General features: G+C 41.8%; 1 long non-coding RNA gene across 1 annotated transcript in view; it reads right to left on the bottom strand.

Moving 5' to 3' along the window:
• Nucleotides 1-1,690: 1,690 nt before the first annotated feature.
• LOC114813285 overlaps nt 1,691-16,432 on the bottom strand; it is a 54,657-nt gene continuing 39,915 nt past the window's right edge. Inside the window, exons 3-4 of the long non-coding RNA XR_003760996.2 lie at nt 7,373-7,442; nt 1,691-2,084 (exon numbers count right to left, since the gene is read on the bottom strand). This is a non-coding gene — a long non-coding RNA (uncharacterized LOC114813285). The remainder of the gene's footprint in view (nt 2,085-7,372; nt 7,443-16,432) is intronic.

Consider the following 16,432-nt stretch of genomic DNA (forward strand, 5'->3'; position numbering starts at 1 on the left):
ACGTCCTCCCGCGGTCCTGGAACGCCCTCCCTCCTCACCTCCGCCAAACTGATTCTCTTTCCCTCTTCAAAACCTTACTTAAAAATCACCTCCTCCAAGAGGCGTTCCCAGACTGAGCTCCTCTTCCCCCTCTACTCCCTCTGCCATCCCCCCTTTATCTCTCCGCAGCTTAAGCCTCATTTTCCCCTTTTCCCTCTGCTCCTCCACCTCTCCCTTCCCATCCCCACAGCACTGTACTTGTCCGCTCAACTGTATATATTTTCGTTACCCTATTTATTTTGTTAATGAATTGTACATCGCCTTGATTCTATTTAGTTGCCATTGTTTTTACGAGATGCTCTTCCCCTCGACGCTGTTTAGTGCCATTGTTCTTGTCTGTCCGTCTCCCCCGATTAGACTGTAAGCCCGTCAAACGGCAGGGACTGTCTCTATCTGTTGCCGACTTGTTCATCCCAAGCGCTTAGTACAGTGCTCTGCACATAGTAAGCGCTCAATAAATACTATTGAATGAATGAATGCTTCTCTAAGAAGGTTGTTAGGAGAGGAATACTCCCACCAAACCTCTATCCCAAATGGCAGGTGTCCAAATCCCTAAGAATAACAGACTATCCTAACTGAGCAGATCAGCTTTGAGATAAAAAAAAAAAAAAAGAGCTTCTGATGGGATTTTGGTCTTCTAGTCAAACACAGCTTGGTTTCTGAGAGAGGGGCTAGTCCTATCTCTGGCCAAAGGAAGTTTGTTGTCCTTGCCATGTTTTCCAGTCTTCAGCAGAGCTTGCTGCTTATCTGCAACTAAGGAAAACTTTACTGTCGCATATTTTCAGTTTCTGCAGAAACCGATGGAGAGTCACCTTTGAGACGAAAAGAACACTCTGATGAGTTCTCAAAGGACTAGCGGAGTGTTTCATACAAAGGTAACTTGGGAGGTGAAGTCGAAACTCTGGAGTTCAGCAGAGGGCTGCATTCCAGGAAGGGCTGTGTTATTCCGACTGTTATCCTTCTTACAATCAATGTTAACAGCTGGACTGGCCAGGTCTTATTGCACTGGAGTTGAGAAGTCAACCAAAGTCAATACTGATGATCAGCACCATGTTTGGAAGGTCTGAGTACGCCAACCACCCAGTGCTATTACCATCACGAGACCAGGGCTGGGATCCTGGAAAGAGAACAATCTAGAAGTCAAAATATCTGGATTCAAAGTCCTGCTCTGATGCTGGTCTGCTCTGGGTGACCTTGAGCATGTTTCTTACCCTCCATCAGTTCCCCTTTTTTTTTAAATGGTATTTGTTGAGCATTTACTATGTGCTAGGCACTGTTGTAAGCACTGGGGTAGTTACGAGATAAGCAGGTTGGACATAATCTTTATCCCACATAGGGCTCACAGTCTAAATCCCCATTTTACAGATGAAGTAACTGAGGCAAAGAGATGTGAAGTGACTTGCCCACGGTCACACAGACGACAAATAGCGAACCTGGGATTAGAACCCAGGTCCTTCTGACTCCCTGGCCTGTACTTTATCCACTAGTCTCTCCTCATCTCATCATGAGATCCCTCATCTGAAAAATGGGGATAATACTTTCTTTCCCAGATATTTAAAGATGCTAAAAGTGTCAGAATTTAGAGCTAAGGTGGGTTACAAACCTCCTTGATTTGGCTTTCTCAGTTCAATCAATCGATCATATTCTTTGAAACTGAAGTTGGAATATTCTTCTTTAATAGTATCTTTGTTCCATTCGGCAGCTCTATTCCAATATGCTATCACCCTAACAGTCAAGAAGAGCCTCCCTAGGCCAAACCAAAATCATCTTCCTTCTAGAATTTACGTTAAGAACACACTTGATAAACATCCCCTTCATTCCACTGCCCAGGTCATCGACGAAGATTTTGAGTAAGACTGGCCCCTGAGCAGATCCCCATAGGATACCACTTGAGCAGATATCTGAAAACTTTGAGCCGGGCAGTGTCCATCCTAATGGCTGCATGATCGAGGCCAAACCTTCACAGCTTGTTGAGGAAAATCTGGAGGTTTCAATCAATCAATCCAACAGTGGTAGTCAGTGAGTTGCTTGCTGGGTGCTGAGAACTTGGGAGAAGGAAAAAAGAGTAAGTAAACACAATCCCTTCCCTCAGGAAGATTGCAGAGTAGTGGGGGAGGCCAGCAGTTTCCATCACCTTTGGTTTGGCCAAAAGTCTGGCTGGACCTTGCTTGTAACCAGCAGTGCCCTTCCTGGGGTTTCTGGGATAGATGGAGCACTGAGATGGGAGGTAGAATAAATCAGCCTCCCGCCCAAAAGAGGAATGCTCAAAAGTCCCGAGACCTCTCCCAGCACCACCCATTGTTTGAATCATTGTTTAGGAGGAAACGTGAGTTCCTTTGGCATCTATTCCACAACTGGATAGGGTGGGAGAAGGGAGCTTCTGCTGAAGCCCAGGGTCCAGGGCACTCACAATAGAACAACCAAGACATCAGAATTCCAAGAGAGCTCTGGGACCCTCAGAGCCAAGTTTTACATAATATAGATTTCCATATTATGACCTCCCAAGTGCCTACTTAGGACTCTCATTGTGTGTTTCATCCTGCCTTGGAGCATAATAAAAAGCCAGGAAGAGGTGGCTACCATCTCTTCAGTTTATGCCCTGTCTATTTTTCACCAGTAGGTAGGACTCACACTTTCATGTGGCAGTGGCACATTTTTCATTCATTCATTCATTCAATTGAGCACTGTACTAAGCGCTTGGGAGAGTATAACTTCCATTCATTCAATCCTATTTATTGAGTGCTTACTGTATGCAAAGCACTGTACTAAGCATTTGGAGGAGTGAAATTCAACAACAGACACATTCTTTGCCCATTATGAGCTCACAGTCTAAGCTGGGGAAACAGACATTAATATAAAACAAAAGTTACAGATATATACATAATTGCTGTGGGGCACAGGAAGGGGGAAGAAAAGAAGGAGTAAGTCAGGGTAACGCAGAAGGGAGTGGGAGAAGAGGAAAGGGGGTGCTTAGGGAAGGCCTTTTAGAGGAGATGTACCTTCAGGAAGGATTTGAACGGGGAGGGGAGAGTAACTGTTGGATTTGAGGAGGGAGGGCACTCCAGGCAGAGGTAGGATGTGGGAGAGGGGTCATCAGGGAGATAGGAGAGATCGAGGCACAGTAAGAAGGTTAGCATTAGAGGACTGAAGTGTGTGAGCTGGGTTGTAGTAGAAGAGTAGTGAGGTGAGGTAGGAGGGGGGCAAGGTGATGAAATGTTTTAAAGCAATGGCAAGGAGTTTTTGTATGATGTGGAGGTGGACAGGCAAACACTGGAGTTTTTTTGAGAAGTGGGATGACATGTCCTGAGCTTTTTTGTAGAAAAATAATCCGGGGATCAGAATGAAGTATGGACTGGAATGAGGAGAGATAGAAAGTTGTCACACACATTTTGTCAAGCATGCAAATACACATACACACACATACACAAGCCACCCTCATCCCTCAGGCATTTTTAATCTGACTGGTTCATGTGGTTCAATCTATCAATCACTCATTTATTGAGCAGTTACTGCAAGCAGAGTACTGTATTAAGCACTTGGAAGAGTACAGTTTAAGAGCCTGTAGACACACTCCATGCTTCCAACGATTTTACAAGCTAGAGGGGGAGACAGACATTAAAATAAATTGTGGATATGTATGGAAGTGCTGCGGGGCTGAGAGTGGGGTGAATAAAGAATGTAAATCCAGATGCAATGGAATTGGGGAATCCAAAATTAAAAAAAAACACTTTCAAATCCTTCTAATTTCATCAGATGAGAAGAGTATGGCTCTTTCAATCAGAGGACTTGCTTTCTAATCTTCACTGACTATTTGCCAGTTCTGTAATCTGGGAAAGGTCACTTAAATTCTCTGTGCCTCAGTTTTCTATAAAATGGGGATTCAATACCCTGACTCCCTCCTCCTTAGACAGGGAATCCCAGTTGGAACAAGAACTTTGTCCCATTTGCTTATATTCTTTCTGCTCCAGTTCATGGCACATAGTAGTTTACCAAATACCAAAGTTGTTATTCTTAATTCCTGGTCTAAACCTAGCCAGGAGACAGGGGTGGACAGGGAAAAAAACAAACGGAAAAAAAACCTCACTAAGTGTTGGAAGTCACTAAGTGTTGGGGACTCTGAATAGGTATTCAATGCTGGCAAGGAACAAGAACCCCCTCCACCCCCCAAAAAACCCCCAAAACTTTACCTTCCTTCACTTATCTTTTCTTAGACTAGGTGTTTGCCCTCCTGTTAGCCTTACAGGTCTGCTGTGGGTCTTTCACACCCACACTGAGAAGCAGCATGGCCTCGTGACAAGAACACAGGCTTGGGAGTCAGAGGACATGGTTCTAATCCCAACTCTGCCACTTGCTTGCCTGTGTGACCTTGGGCAAGTCACTTTAAATTCTCTGTGCCTCAGTTACATCATCTGTAAAATGGGAATTAAAATTGTGAGCCCCATGTGGGACAGAGACTGCCTCCACCCTATTTACCTTGTATCTACCCCAGTGCTTAGAACAGTGCTTGGCACATAGTAAGTGCTTAACAAATACCATAATTATCATTATTATTACTACTACTAAAGAGCACAGGAATCCTTCTCCCCCACCTCTACCCCTCAAGTCCTCCAGGGACAAGGCTCTAAAGTAGCTGGGAAATGTATAATGAAAGCATCTCACCTGCAAAAAACAGCCTCTCCATCTAGATTTCAGCATATTAGTTTCACAGATGACTGATGCAAGGTAAATCCTATCTTCATTTTGTAAATTTCTGTCCCTAGTAGCTTCTCCCCAATTTATGGATGATGAAACAGGTACAGAGAAGTTAAGTGACTTTCCCAAGATCACACTGCAGGTAAGTAGTAGAGCCAGGATTAGGATCCAGGTCTCTAGATGCCTAGTCCTGTGCTTTTCCCACTAGTCTTGGATGAGTCACAATCTCTCTGTGCCTCAATTCCCTGTCTCTTCCTACCACACAGGGAAGTTGTGGGATAATTGAAATAAAATGATGTAATTAATGTGAAAACACTTTCGAAAAACAAAAGTACAGTACATAAAGCAAGTTATTAATAATTTCTGTTTTTGTCTTTCTCTTCTTGCAGCACAGACACTATCCTCACCCTCATAGTCTTATTGAAGGCACAGCTACTCCCTGACTATGCCCTCCTTCCCTCTTTTCCCACAGGGACAGGGTTTGTGTCCGACCTGGTTATCTGTCATTTTCCCTAGCACTTAGTACAAGGTTTGGCACAGGGCAAGCGATTAACAAATATCACAAAGTATTATATCATCATGCAAATACTGCTGCTAAGAGGAGAGGGGAGGAATAAACTTACCCCTTCCCAAACCCATCTTGCCCAGAAGTTTGTATAAACCCTCCAAGGCCAAATCAAAGCTTTGCTTGTCCAAACAGGGTTGGATTGTATGGAAATGAATGGCTAACAGTACTGAGCAGCTCTATTGTTCCATGATTTGCCCTCTAGGGCTTCAGCAATAACTCAACAGTGAAATAAACAGCTCTGATCAGATAGCTATGGAAATGAGATAAACTGCACAATAGCTGTGAAGATATTAATATTTCACAGCAGTCATAAATCAGGGAGAAAATGATATAAGTTTCTTCTGATTACACTTTCTAACTCTTCCTAGAAATAGGAGATAGGAACAAAAATTGCTTCAGATATTTTCACTTGAAAGGGCTTTTGTTTTTAAATTGGTTTACACACATACAAGCGGTGTTACCTAGTGGAAAGAGCACAGACCTGGGAGTAAGAGGACTGGGTTCTAATCCTGGCTCCAACATGTACCAGCTATGTGGCCTTAAAACAGTCACTAAACTTCTCTGGGCCTCAGTTCCCTCATCTGCAAAATGGAGATTCAATACCTTTCTACTTCGACTGCCAGCCCCATGTGGGGCCTGAATATCTACAGTCTACCCCAGTGCTTAATACAGTGCTTAACACATAGTAAGTGCTTAAATACCACAGTTATTATATTGGCCTCCAGAAGCTCAGAGGATATCAGTAATGAGCTGGCTGCTAAAAATATTTACATGTGTGGGTCAAACTCCCAGTGCTATTAGATTATCTTAAATTTGACATGCCTTAATAATTAAGTTTATATATTTATATATTTATATAAACTTTGTATATTGGGTGTTTCTGCTGTGTAAAATTCCTTTTACTCTCACTAAGATTAGAATGTTCTTTACATTATGCAGTCGATTACGGTATATGGATGCTACTATAAATGTTTTGAAATGAAGAGTCGGAGTGTTCTTCCTAAATAATGAAATATCCTTAGCAAAGACAAAAGCAATTGCCTTATATACCACAAAGTTCATGATGGTATGGTAATGGGAGACTGGGGCAGCCAGGAAAATTTAATTCATCGATAGCAACAGATCAATCACATTCAGCCCTAATCCTCGCCTAAGTCCCTCCCCTTCCTCGGCCCCCACTGCATCATCCCCACTGTTTTGGAGGGGTGGGAACCCCCCACTTGACAATGGGATTTGAGACAACGGCCCCCCATAGTCCAACCTTAAGGACTGGCCCTGGATGAAGGCACCTTCTGATTTTCAGGTAAAAGCTGCTCAGTGATGCTGAAGGCTCTGCATTACCAAATTAAACAATCAGTGGTATTTATGGAATGCTTACTCTATGCAGACCACAGTACTTAGAGCATAGGAAAGTACAATCCAAAGAGGTTGGTAGACACCATTCCTGCCCACAAGGAGTTTACACTCTATGGTGCTCACCCCAGGCTTGTTGTCTAGACTCTGGAGAGTCTTAAAACCCTCTTCTCCCACAAGAGGAGCTCTGGGGCAGGATAACGGAACAGAGAGCAGGGAAATGTTCCCTCTCAATCAAGCCTATGTGCTGACGGATTCTTGAGTAGTAAATGGTTTCAAAAACAATGAGCCTGTTTAACCAATACAATTCCCAATAATAATAACAAGGATAATGATAACACAATTGTGGTATTTAAGTTCTCACTGTGTGCCAAGCACCATGCTAAATGCTGGGATAAATATCAGATGATCAGATAGGACACAGTCCCTGTCCCTCAAAGGGTTCACAGTCTAATGGGGAGAGAGGGCAGGTATTTAATCCCCATTTTACAGATGAGGCCCAGAGAAGTTAAATGAGTTGCCCAAGATCACCCAGCAGGCAAGTGGCAGAGCCAGACCACAGTTGGTTTGTGGCTAATCACTGACCTGCCTGATGCAGAGTCCAGCCAAAAAAAGCATAACTTTCTAAAGGACAGGGAATGTGTATAACGACTTCGGTATATTGTACTCTCCCAAGCGCTTAGCATAGTTTTCTGTATACAGTGGGCACTCAATACATACCGCTGATTGAATGAGTCTCCCAATTGTTTTCCACAGGATCAGCCCAACTTTTTCATATACTCTTCCTCATCTATGATAAAAACCACATTTCTCACTCAGATATGAGTGTTGAATAGTGCAAATTGAAATCTGCATTTAAAAATTCCTAAAATGAATATTTTAAAAGATAAATGACGGTGGCAAGTATTGAAATGCCTACATAGCTATCTGAGGCAGGAGCTGGCGTTTGTTGACGTATCCTAAGGAGATGGTTACTATAGTTTTTAGGTGGTGTCTTGATTTTTGAGATAATTCACAGTTCCTATTATAGAACTGACCAAACAAAGGCGTGGGCATTTGTAGACATCTAGGCAAATGTCAAAAAGCCCTGAAAATTATTCCTTTTAACTTTGGAAAAAAAAAATCTAGTCACTGTGCTTCAGATCCACTTTTCCTAAGGTCATCAATTTGGTATTTTGTCAAACCCACATAATGTCCAGGAAGCTTTTGAAACATTTAAGTTGGGGGGTTTTTTTGTTGCTTTTTTTGCCTTGTGATCAGGAAGTTGTGTTTTAACAAGAGCAATCCCCAACCTCATGACGTTTGACTTCAGTTTAAAACTTAAAACCTTGCTGGCTCAAAACCTGAGAAGTGCAATTACAAACCTTACGATTAAAATGGTGACAATGTCAATTACTGAAAAAAGTGAAATGGTAGATTGAATATGAGAGTCGCTACTGATTTAAATGTCTTCATCCTTCAGTTACACACATCTGCTCTGTTCCATATTTCTTAAAAATGTACTTGCTAAAGTCAAAATTAGAATGACATTCCCAATATAAAAATGCTTTGCCACGGAACACATTTTTTGAATATTTTTCAAAATCAATTCCAAAATTAAGGAGAGGAATGTGTGTGAGTGAGAGAGAGATGGAGGAGAGAGAGACTTCTATCTTCTCTGTGCAAAAAATCCAGCATTTAAAACAGTGCTTGGTACATAGTAAGCGCTTAACAAATTACATCATTATAATGACTATTATCTGTTGCTTCTGCCTGTATATTCCCCTTTCTTTGGTCCAAGAAGAATAAAATACATTTAAGGATACAGGAGCATTATAGGCAATTCACTACCTCTTCTCTCTTTCACTTGTATTTCCACCCTTTATTCACCCCACCCTTGCCCCCACACCAGTTGTGTATGTAGCCATAATTAATTTATATTAATGTCTGACTCCCCCTCTAGACTGTAAGCTCCTTGTGGACAGGGAACGTCTACCCATTTTACTATATCGTAAAATTTACTATACTATACTATTTACTATATAGTAAATGACTCTCCCAAGTACTTTGTGCAATGTTCTGCACACAATAAGCACTCAATCAGTATGACTGATCATGTGATTTATTTCTTAGACTCTAAGCTCCAAATGGATCAGAGACAGTGTCCAAACTGTTTATATGGCATCTACCCCGGTGCTTAGTACACTGCCTGGCATAGAGTAAGTGCTTAAATACCACAATTAGAGGGAAGTGCTGGGGATGTTAAATGGCACATCCAAAACTTTTAAGATAGATGTCAAGGAGGGCAGCCCCTCACTTGGTTCCTTGGCATCCTTTAAGGTTTTGCCAAGCATGATAAAAAACATCAACAGTTCATACAGTATAAAGCAAACAATTTTAAATCAGGAAATACTGAGATGTTAGTCAAAAGTGAGAATGTGTTTTGGTGAGAACACTTATGTTTTCATTGGAGGATACAAAATTTAAGAAATGTGCATTAGATAATGTCTTTCTATATATTGTCTCCTGCCTGGTCAAAATGATTAAAAGATGATTTGCCAAAATGCAGATCCTTTTGACTGTAAGTTCAATGTGGGCAGGGAATATGTCTGCCAATTCTGAATAATTGCATTCTTCCAAGTGCTTAAAACAGTGTTCTGCACACAGTAGAGCGCTCAATAAATAATGATAATAAATAGTCAGTAAGTTACAACAAGTAATTTATTAAAGTAATTATGAAGTAATCATTCATAAAAATGTAATTTATTATTAAATAAATGTGTAATACTTTTATTAAATCATAGTAATAAGTGCTCAATAAATTACAGCAGTGGACCCCGATTTGATATTATTAAATTCCCAATCCACAACACTGTCAGTTGGGTGGGCAGCTACAGAATTCTTATTTAGGGAGGAAAGTCAAGCTAGATTTCCAACCAGTGTAGAAATGAAAATCGTGAAAGACCCGACAGTCTGACAAGAAAGCACAATGAAAAGCTTTAGAATAGTAAGTGCTCTCATACTTGGCCTAAATTAAGGGAGGATAGTAAAGTTTGGGAATATAAAGTTACCTGAGAAGTGGCAACAAAATCAAAAGAGGTGAAAACAGGAGAAAGAGAGGTCCACAGACATAAAAGGAAACATTTACAACTATTATCAGTTTAAAGGATTAAAGTAACAAATGCGAACAACAGGTTTTTGAAGAAACTAGATTCAAGGGAGATGAGTGAGATGAGTGAGATGATTCAATAAGATAGAAAGGGGAAAACATCAGTCAACCCATGGTATTTATTGGACACCCCTACTGTGTGTAGAGCAAAAGGAATAATGACAATATCCAGGGTGAAAACAATAGGAAAGCCCAGAACAGTTTAAGAAGGTCAAATAGAGGGAGAAGACAACCTCAAAGATAAAATGAAAAGGTTCAAAGCTTTTATGTTTGCAGCACTTTTTGAGGATTAAAAGTCACTATCTGTGATGAGAAAAAATGATAGTTTAGAATAGAACCCTTTAAGAGGACAAAGCTGCTGCCTTTGGATTGTTAACTGGAGAACAGGGAACATGGCTTTTGCTAATGTTGTACCCTCCCAAGTGCTTAGTTCAGTGCTTAGCACCCTGTAGGCACTCAAATATTATGCACTAACTGATTGGCAGAGGCAGCAGGAAATAGGCAACAGAAAAAAGTACAGAGAAACCAACATGGAGGTAGCTTTGTCCTAAAAATGAATATAAATTAAGTCCTTAAACACATCTCCACCTTTTATGCAAGGGCACACACACAAATTGTATGTTCAATTACATATTTATTTTGATAACATTTCCCCCATTAAAGAGAAGCAGCGTGGCTCAGTGGAAAGAGCATGGGCTTTGGAGTCAGGGCTCATGAGTTCGAATCCCAGCTCTGCCACTTGTCAGCTGTGTGAATGTGGGCAAGTCACTTAACTTCTCTGTGCTTCAGTTCCCTCATCTGAAAAATGGGGATTAAGACTGTGAGCCCCACGTGGGACAACCTGATACCCCGTGTCTACCCCAGCGCTTAGAACAGTGCTCTGCACATAGTAAGCGCTTAACAAATGCCAACATTATTATTAAGGACATACTCCCTATGGACAAGAAACATGTAGTTTCTACGTTTTGTACTTCCCAAATGCTTAAAACAGGGCACTGAACCCAGTAGTTGTTTCATGAATCCTGTTACTACAAGTACTAGGTCAAAAAACCATGTTTGCGCTTGGTGACAAATATTTTAATCTTACTCCTTGCCTCTAGGCTAGCTATTTTGGTCACTGGGAGTACTTGGCAAGTCCCTCAAATTGCCTCTCTGCTTTCTTCTGTGCCAATATATCTCCAGGTCAGGGAAGGTAGAAGGGATGTGGCCTTTAACACCCTCCCTTTCCATATCTAACAGGTGATCATTCTACCCACTTTAAAAGCCTTATGGAAGGGACATCTCCTCCAAGAGGTCTTACCTGACCAAGCCCTCATTTCCTCTTTTCCCACTCCTTCTGCCTCCTTCTGATTTGTTCCCTTTATTCGCTTCTCCTTCAGCTCCACAGCACTTACGTACCTATCCACATTTATTTATATTACTGTCTCTCCCTTTCGGCTGTGAGCTCATCGTGGGCAGGGAACATATCTATCAACTCTGTTATATTGTACTCCCCCAAAAGCTCAGGACAGTGCTCTGCACACAGGAAGCACTCAATACATATGATTTAATGACATGTGTATTTGGTTGGGGTGAGGCTGTGGGGGGGAGGGAGCTAACATGCTTCCCGCCCTTTCCTGTTTCCTGAGGGTACCCATTGTTGGATCATCACATGGACTACCAAAGCTTTTTGGGCACCATTTGGAGAAAATAACTTTGGCCAAGTGCCCCCATTTCCAGCTTAAAAACAGTGCCCAAGGACAAGGGATACTGTATACCCTCTTAGTTGGGGCCCCCACTAAGAGTGAAGAGACTCCTCTCCTACCCAAACTAGAAAGTGCTGGTAATAGGAGGAAGTGGCATTCTTCTCCTGGACCTGAAACTCCTCTAAATGTCCGTGTTCTTATCCATCCCCAATAGGTAGGAATCTATGTGAGAACTCCAGCAAAAGAAATTATAGCTCCTTCTGAAACCTTTTTTTCAGGTACTATTTTCCTTTCTGGTACACTGAATTGGCTGCTCAACTCTACAAGGCAAAAAGTTCACCAAATGAAAGAATCTAACATCTTTTCCTAGCACTTCTGACTTTCTAGGATTTTAAAATATATATTTTAAAGATTAGTCTTCTGTTTCCTTAAGATCAAAAGAAAAGTTAAGCTTAAGTTGATAAGACAAAGATTTCCTGGCCGAGTTCATTTCCCAGCCCTTTGGATTGGATTTCACCCTTAAGGTTATTATTTTATGAACCTAGAAATTAGTCAACTTCTGCTCTCATTCAAGAGGCCAAAATCAGCCATATTCAGGAAGGTAGATCATTCTCCATCCTGTGGAATGATTCAGGCCATTTTCAGGAATTGAGGTCTTAGGGAAATTTGAAAAAAGACCTTAACAGTAACTTTTCGGAATAAATTCTGCACTAATAATATCATCTTACTGTTATGATTGTAGCTGCTATCTTTCAGAACCCAAGATTTGCCTGATATTGCATAGAGCAATGCTGACAAAAATATTGAAGTAAAATATTCTTATTAAGGAATTGCTTGCTTGGTATCTGTTTATAAAAGAAAAAGATATGACCCACCTTTATACGGCATGCCAAATATTGTTAGGGAATTATGTTTAAAGTAATAAGGGTTTTTGTGTATTAGAAGTGCTTTAAAATTCCTTACATGAGCTTCTTGATAACTGTTAGACTCCTAGTTAAAGGCCAAAAGCTTTAAAAACCTTAATGTGGAATAGAACTTTATTTACATCACTTTAGCTTCAAGAAGAACTGAGATCTATGCTACTACACTGATTCTCCTATTTGGCAAAATCCTTTAGAGAGACTGTTAAAATAATTAAGCCAGTGTCCTCGATTTAATCTTTAAGGCTGACCAGCCAGCACTGAGTCACTGTAGTCTTCTAGGTCAGACAGGAAAAGAATTGACGTCATTGCAAAATACCACTGCGTAAGTATCTCTGAAAAAATGGCAGCCAAGTGTACACAGTTGGGTAATCAGATGCTGTGAATAACAGTTTGCTGGACAGGTGAGACTAGGAAATTTGGCCCTCTGGACTCGAATCTCTAATGATGTCCTTGTGTAAACTATAAATCCATGACATGCTTTCTCTGACATAACACGTCTCATCAAGTTATCAAGATGTTTCCTCTGTCCAGAAAATCAACCAGCCAATTAGGAATGATAATTTGGCACAGGCAAGGCTCTAGGGATAAATACGATAAGGGATGTTTCATACAAAGGGGCTTCCACCGCCAGCCAGAATTGTCGATTGGTGGCTATAAACAGAGATGGACAAAAATAAACTTTTAACTCTTCACCCTGAACAATGAAGACGTTTTCGAGCAAATTGTGAACAACATAATCTGCCTGGGAGTTGACCCACTCCTTTCTCCAGCTTTTACTTTTTAAAAAGGGAGAACAAACACACAGGTCTGCTATCCTTCCCAGTTTGGTTTCCGCTCAAGGCACAAAACTATGAAGACTCAGAAGAGGGATTTCGAAATGCCACTTGTTGCTCAGTGACCTAACGGACTTCTAAAAGAAGAGAGCTTTAAAACAAAAAAATGGTGATGATAATAATAATGTTGGTATTTGTTAAGCGCTTACTATGTGCTGAGCACTGTTCTAAGTGCTGGGGTAGATACAGGGTAAACAGGTTGTCCCACGTGAGGCTCACAGTTAATCCCCATTTTACAGATGAGGTAACTGAGGCACAGAGAAGTTAAGTGACTTGCCCACAGTCACAAAGCTGACAAGTGGCAGAGCCGGGAGTCAAACCCATGACCTCTGACTCCGAAGTCCAGGCTCTTTTCACTGAGATGCTCGACAAACCGAGGTTAGAGTCCAGAAAGTCAGAGTTGTAGTAAGAATAATAACAGTGCTTATTAAGTGCTTACTTTATGTAATAATAATGTTGGTATTTGTTAAGCATTTACTATGTGCAGAGCACTGTTCTAAGCGCTGGGTTAGATACAGGGTAGTCAGGTTGTCCCACATGAGGCTTACAGTTAATCCCCATTTTACAGATGAGGTCACTACGGCACAGAGAAGTTAAGTGACTTGCCCACAGTCACACAGCTGACAAGTGACAGAGCCGGGAGTCGAACCCATGACCTCTGACTCCGAAGCCCAGGCTCTTTTCACTGAGCCACGCTGTAGAGCACTCTATTCATCCAATCACATTTCTTGAGTGCTTTCTGCATGCAAAACACTGTATTAAGCACTTGGGAGAGTATGATGCAACAATAGACATAGTCCCTGCCCAACAAGCTTACAGTCCAGAGAGGAGCTTACAGTTTTACATGGTGCAAGCCCTGGAAGAGAATACTCAGGTGGGAATTAGACACAGTCCCTGTCCCTTGTGGGCTTCACCATAGGAAGGCAGTGTGGTTTAATGGAAAGAACAGGGGCCTGAAAGCCAGGAAACCTGGATAGCAGGTCTAGCTCTGCCACTGGCTCCCTGTAGGACCTCAAGCCAGGTGCTTATAACTTCAGCAGTAATAAGAGGAAAAGGAGTGGGGGAGGAGGGAGGGAAAGGGAGGAGGGGGGAGGAAAAGAGGGGAGGAGGAGAACTGCTTCTTACACCTAGAGTTTATGTTAAATGTCTACCTTTCCCACTAGCCTGTAAGCTCCTTGGGACAGGGGTCACATCTGTCAACTCTATTATACTTTTCCAGGTGTTAAGTACAGTGCTCTGCATACAGTAAGCAATAAACAAGGACCACTGATTAATTAATGGTGGTGATATTTATTTAACATGGCTTAGTGGATAAAGCTTGGGCCTGGGAGTCAGAAGATCATGGGTTCTAATCCCAGCTCCAGCCACTTGCCTGCTGTGTGGCCTTGGGTAAGTCACTTCACTTCTCTGTGCCTCAGTTCCCTCATCTATAAAATGAGGATTAAGGCTTTGACCCCCATGCGGGACAGGAACTGTGTCCAACCTGATAACCTTATATTATAATAATAATTATAGCATTAGTTAAGCACTTACTATGTTCCAGGCACTGTACTAAGCGCTAGGGTGGATATGAGCAAATCGGGTTGGACACAGTCCCAATCCCACATAGGGCTCAATCCCCATTTTACAGATGAGGTAACTGAGGCGCAGAAAAGTGAAGTGTCTTGTCCAAGGCCACATAGCGGACAAGTGGCAGAGCCTGGATCAGTACCTATGTCCTGATTCGCAGGCCCATGCTCTACCCACTACACCATGCTGCCTCTCACCTACTCCAGCTCTCAGTACAGTATCTAGCACATAATAAATGCTTAACAAATACCTCAGTTGTTGTTATTACTACATCTAAGGAATGCACTGTTGCTTCAGTTTCCTCATGTGTATAATCAAATTTACTGAGTGCTTACTGTTTACCGTACACTGTACTAAGTGCTTAGAAGAGTACGATAAACAGAGTTGGTAGACATATTCCCTGCCCCCATCAAGCTTAACAGTTTAGAGGGGGAGACAGACATTAATATAAAGAAACTAATTAAAAGAAATAAAATTCAGGTATGTACCTAAGTGAAAAGGTGAGTACCTAAGGAAAAAGTGACACAAAAGAAAGTGGAGGAGAGGAAATAAGGGCTTAGTTGGGGAAGGCTTCTTGGAGAAGATATACTTTTAATAAAACTTTGAAGGTTGGGATAGTGATTACCAGTTGAACATGAAGAGGAAGGGCTTTCCAGGACAGAGGCAGGACGTGGTGGAGAGGTTGGTGGTGGGATCGATTTGATCAAAGTAGACTGAGTAGGTTGTTTTACAGGGGAAAACAGAAGTTCATACTGGCTCACCAGTGACCCATTTCCTCTCTTAAATCCCTGGAAGATTATGGACACTGATTTGTTGACCAATGGGCAGAAATCGGGCAGAAGTCCCCTGAGGGGGAAATGGAGATATGGAAAAGGCTCTTCTCTGCCATTTCCTCTCTCATAAATTTGGGCAAATCCTTTAACTGCCCTGAGCCTGGGGCTAAAATGGCAAGAGTGTAATTACGGCTTTGCCAGAGGCATCTTGATTAAACAGGGAGCAGAAAGCCCTCTGAGCTCCCAAAGATAAGTGCAAGCTAAGATTAATGACAGTACAGAAACCCTGCCTCCAACTCTTTGGAAAGAAAGTAGTATGTCTCCTAAATGCATAATGTAGCCCCACTCCCACCCCTTCCTTTAGGTAGTCCAAATACAGCGGGTGGGGTGGAAGAGGAGGGAGGAGAAAACTTGGTTTATGAGGAAACCCCATAATCCTCTCTAGTGCTTACAATCCATGCCCTGAGGTGGGACTGTCACAGCACCTATCTCCTTAAAAGAGGAACCCAGTGATAATGGGGTGCTTTGCTGCCTGGATGGGGTGCAATTAAATATTTTGTGCAAGAGCCCAGATATAGGGAGAGTTTGGAATTACTTTCAGGAAGTCATTAGTGAACTGGAGATGGGTTTAAGCCTTAAGCTTGTTTCTAAAATGGAAGGTACTCTGCATATCTTACTGATTGTATAAGGCAGTTTCCTTAACGGGATACCGAGATTGTGCTTTAGAAAGGAGGGCAAAAGGGGAACAAAACACATCCCAACCTCTTGGTTTCTCCTTCCTTTAGGTCTTGCCCTACATCAATCTGTGGTATTTGAGTTTTTACTGTGTGCAGAACATGTACTAAGTAT

Source organism: Ornithorhynchus anatinus, chromosome 7 (assembly GCF_004115215.2).
Source record: "Ornithorhynchus anatinus isolate Pmale09 chromosome 7, mOrnAna1.pri.v4, whole genome shotgun sequence".
NCBI classification, from domain to species: Eukaryota; Metazoa; Chordata; class Mammalia; order Monotremata; family Ornithorhynchidae; genus Ornithorhynchus; species Ornithorhynchus anatinus.